Genomic DNA, 4,414 nt, shown 5'->3' with positions numbered 1-4,414 from the left:
AGGCACGAGGACTCTGGGTTGTTGCCCAGCGGCGCACAGGTGTAGGGGCACCCCTTTTGATCTATGTATGTAGTGGCTTGCTGTCAATAAATAAATACTATAGGGGCCCAATATATATATTAGTTTACCTGGGTCCTCATGAGTGTAAGGGCCCGATTCTGATCTATGTATGCTGTCAATAAATATATACTATAGGGGCCTAGTGCATTGATTTGTGAGGGGCTCTGTAATGTTGCTAAGATGGGTCTGGATGGTGAAGGAGGTTGTGAGGATGATGATGGTAGTGGTCCTATTAGGGACCTTAGCGCCCCCCCCCAATGTCTACTTATTCTGTTTATACAGTGGTGTCTAGTTTTAGGGCAGTTTGGCAGCTGTTGCTATCTTGTACATCAAAAGACGACCATTCTGTGTAAATTATGTTGGAGATGTCCTGGCAAGATGGTCGTTGAGGATGATTCAGTGTGGTCAGTGATAACGGTCAGATCAAATGATTTTGATGTTTGACCACCAAGGTCCTTCTCAAGTCTTGTGTACACATGATATTGATGATGACGAAGATGGTTGTTTAATGTCTGTTTTCCATAATTGGCACAGGTTGGACAGTTTGACCGGAACCAGCAAGCCAGAAAAGTACACCAAGCTGTAGTGTCGCTCCTGGCAACGTTTCTACGGCTGGCTGCCCCCGTCTTTACAGAATGTACTGTGAGCCTTTCTTTGTTATCTTTTGTGACATCGGAACTGGTGAGGTTATCAAGTATTTGCAAGACAGAACCCGACCCCTTTCAATGAGTTGGGGTATAATATTGAAGGTGGTGATATAGTATGATAGAGGGACAGGAATAGAGGTGAGTGCATGGCTTCCTAAGTTGGAGAGACAGTGCGGATGTACCCTCAGGGTACAGAGTGAATAGGAGTAGAAGAATAGAAAGGGGTGAGTTGGATAAGTAGGTAAATTCACAAAAGTGCTAAAAGAATGTGGTAGATGATACACATATATATAATTAATAATTTTTATTGCAAGAAAAATTTGTCTTCAAATACTGTTACTGTATCAAGCAGGGTTTTTTTTTTTTTTTTTTTTTTTTTTTTTTTGCTAAACCATTTTTTAGACATGTATGTATGTATGTATGTATATATATATATATACACACACATCTTAAAGAAGGATTTTCCAGGTGCCAAAATTCATAATCCTCTCTGACTGAAGAGAGGCCTAGACTGCCCTCATCTCCGCATCTTTACTGTAACCCCTACTAATCACAGTTGTGTGTGGGGAGGCCCACCCGCCTCCACCTTTTTGAGAAATTTTGCTGTAAGGAATCAGTAATGTAAAGAGGAGAGAGTAAAGGAATGGGGCAGAAGAGGAATATATTTGGTGGTTCATTTGTAAAATATTGTCTTGGAGACACAGTTCATGTTTTTTGTGGGGTTTTCTGCCATCTGTTTTTGTTTTTGTTTTATATTTTTCCTCTTCCTTTGTCTTACCATAAATGTGAAGGGTTGTTATTGTTATCGTCATAGCAACAACAACTGTTGTACCTGGGTGTCTCTTCTTTATCACTGACCAGACTCACCAAACTATCAAATAGGGAGTGACATATTGTTTTTTTGTTTTGTTTCTCTGTTATTCTTGTTGTTGTTGTTGTTGTTTTAACCCCGGGTCAGTCCTGAACGAGTATTTCAGTTGTGACCAATTTTTGGGGTCTTTTTTGTTTTGTTTTTTGTCCCCTTTCTCCCACAAACTACATTATCCACTATGGTAATTTCTTTGTTTTGTTTTTTTTTAATGGTAAAATATGATTCGAATGAGATTTAATTGGCATTTTGCTGTGTCGTGTGAATGTGGTGTTTCTGCATATGTGAACGAGTTGTTTCAGGCAGCAAACTTAAGTCGAACAGGCTAGTGATGGGTGGTCTGGTCTGGTGTGACATAGTATGGTATGGTCTGTGTGGAATATGAGTCAGATTGGAAATAACATGTTACTGGCAGCCCTCAAGAATCCTCAGTTCTCTTCAAACTTTTGAAATTGCAACAAGTCCAAATGCCAAGAACAGTTTCTTTGTCATCATTTAATGTCCATTTTCCATACTGGCATGAGTTGGATGCTTTGACAGGGGCTGAAGAGCTGCCTGGCCTCCATGTCTGTTTTAACATGGTTTAGCTATGGCTGGGTGCCCTTCCTGACACTAACCAGGCATAGAAACTTCAATATTCATCTTCAGTGTAAACCCTCCTCTTTAAGGCGGCGAGCTGGCAGAAACGTTAGCAAGCCGGGCAAAATGCTTAGCAGTATTTGAGTTCAAATTCTGCCGAGGTGGACTTTGCCTTTCATCCTTTCTGGGACGATAAATTAAGTACCAGTTGCTTACTTGGGTTGATCTAATCGACTGGCCCCCTCCCCCAAAATTTTGGACCTTGTGCCTAGGGTAGTAAAGAATATTCATCTTCAGTGCTGACATGGGTTGCGTGGTTCAATAGAAGCTGGTGTGCCAGACTCCACAGTCTACTTTGGTATGGTTTCTATTGCTGGATGCCCTTCCTATTGCCAACCAGCTTACAGCGAGACAGTAAAGATTTGTTGGGGCATACCCTCAAATATAAAGATAAATCTATTTCACCATGTACACAGGTAATTGTGTATCTTCTCTATAGCAAGACCCCTCTGCTTGTCCCTGTCATATTTTAGCCTCTCAACACCTGACATGAAGTCACCTCCTCCTTTCAAATACTCCACCCACCCCTCAATTGTGAGAGCCCTTTTTTTTTTCACTCTTGCTACTTACTCGGTGACCTTACTAGCGCCAGTGGCATGAAAGCATGCACCCGGTACACATTGTAAGGTTGGCAGTGGGAAGGACATCTGACCATTGAAACCATTCCATAGCAGACATTCGAGCATTCTGCAATTCTGTGCTTCGCTAGATCCTGTCAAATGATCCAACCCATGGCAGCATGGAAAACTCGTTAACTGATGAAGATGATGACGAATTGAGACAAATCTTGAGGACTGCCTGTAAAGCAGGGAGATGGCTGAATCAGTAGCACATTGGATTCAATACCTTGTGGTATATATGGCTATGTTCTTTACATCTTCTGTTCAGATCCCACCAAGGGTCACTTTGCCTTTCATGCTCTTAAAGGCTTGATACAGGGTGGTGTATGTATACGGTGGTGCCCCAGCGTGGCCATGTTTCTCTAATGACAAATGAAAACAAAAGAACTGATGTGTGTTCATTTCTAATCAAGTGATTTTATGCCTCACCCAGAGGTGCCACCCCACAGAAGCTAACACTAGGCAGCAGCTGTTTTGACTGTTAGTTATCAGGACCAAGGTTTTGAACTCCTGACCATGAGGTTAACAAACCAGTCCAGCAGCTAACTGGTTCGTAACTTAATTGCACCATTGTGCCTCGTATTACATATGGAAGTTTCAATGAATATTTGGTTATGTTCTGGGTTCAGTTCTGCCCCAGGTTCAGCATTAGCTTTCATCCCATCTGGGGTTGATAGAAATAAGTACCAGTCTACTCAGATACTCTGAGTTGTATTAATCAATTGTATACTCTACAAGGTGGTGCTCCAGCATGACCACAGTCCAGTGACTGAAACTAGTAAAGGGATAAATATAAGAGGAAAATTAAAATGTGTGTGCGCGCGTAGAAGTGCCTTTTGTATTCCAAGGTATGTTGGTTATCTTGCCCTTCTGATTGGGGTTTGTGTGTGTGTGTGTGTGTCTCCACTCTGATTAATATCTCCAATGACCTCACTGCTACTGTTAAGCTTTCTGGAAAGTTCCTGGTAAGAAAAATTACAATGGAAACCTGGTGCCAGTGTCGGAGAATTTCTACATCTTGAAACAATGTGTGTGTGTGTGTTGTAGATATGTGAATAGATGCATAGATTAAATCTATGCATTGGTGTTTGCACAGATATGTGTATAGGTCTATGTGTAAATGTCTGTAGAGATTTATGAAGATGTAATTTATAAATATACTGCATATGTATGTACATATATAATGTATATGAATGTATGTATACATATATATGTACATATATATACTTTTTGTTAAAGCCAAAAAGAAAATCTTCACAAGCTGTTACCCAGAGTTTCACATTACCATTCTTGTATGATCCCAAATGTCCAACGACCAGTAATATGAAATTCTGAGTAAGTTTATGAGATGTTTTTTTCTTTTTTGGCTTTAATAATATTAGTCTACCTTCAATATTCAGGTACTATATTTTTCCACCTTGTTTTGCACCTATGTGCTATCTCAGACACACACCTACATTATACATACAGGGTGTCCACAAAGTCTGGGTACATGGGGATTAACACATACTTTAAGAAATTATTATTTCTTATATTTAATTGTTTATGATATGATTTTATTTACTCCATGTACCCAGACC

At 40.3% G+C, this 4,414-nt stretch overlaps 1 long non-coding RNA gene across 1 annotated transcript in view; it reads right to left on the bottom strand.

Annotated features, from left to right (window-relative positions):
* Positions 1–1,631: 1,631 nt before the first annotated feature.
* Positions 1,632–4,414, bottom strand: part of LOC149130902 (uncharacterized) — a 4,423-nt gene continuing 1,640 nt past the window's right edge. The window contains exon 2 of the long non-coding RNA XR_016238670.1: positions 1,632–4,287. This is a non-coding gene — a long non-coding RNA (uncharacterized LOC149130902). The remainder of the gene's footprint in view (positions 4,288–4,414) is intronic.

Source organism: Octopus bimaculoides, chromosome 27, assembly GCF_046866305.1.
Source record: "Octopus bimaculoides isolate indiv1 chromosome 27, ASM4686630v1, whole genome shotgun sequence".
NCBI classification, from domain to species: domain Eukaryota; kingdom Metazoa; phylum Mollusca; class Cephalopoda; order Octopoda; family Octopodidae; genus Octopus; species Octopus bimaculoides.
Note: the sequence above shows the minus strand (reverse complement) of the source record. Positions and strands in the feature narration are given on the sequence as shown.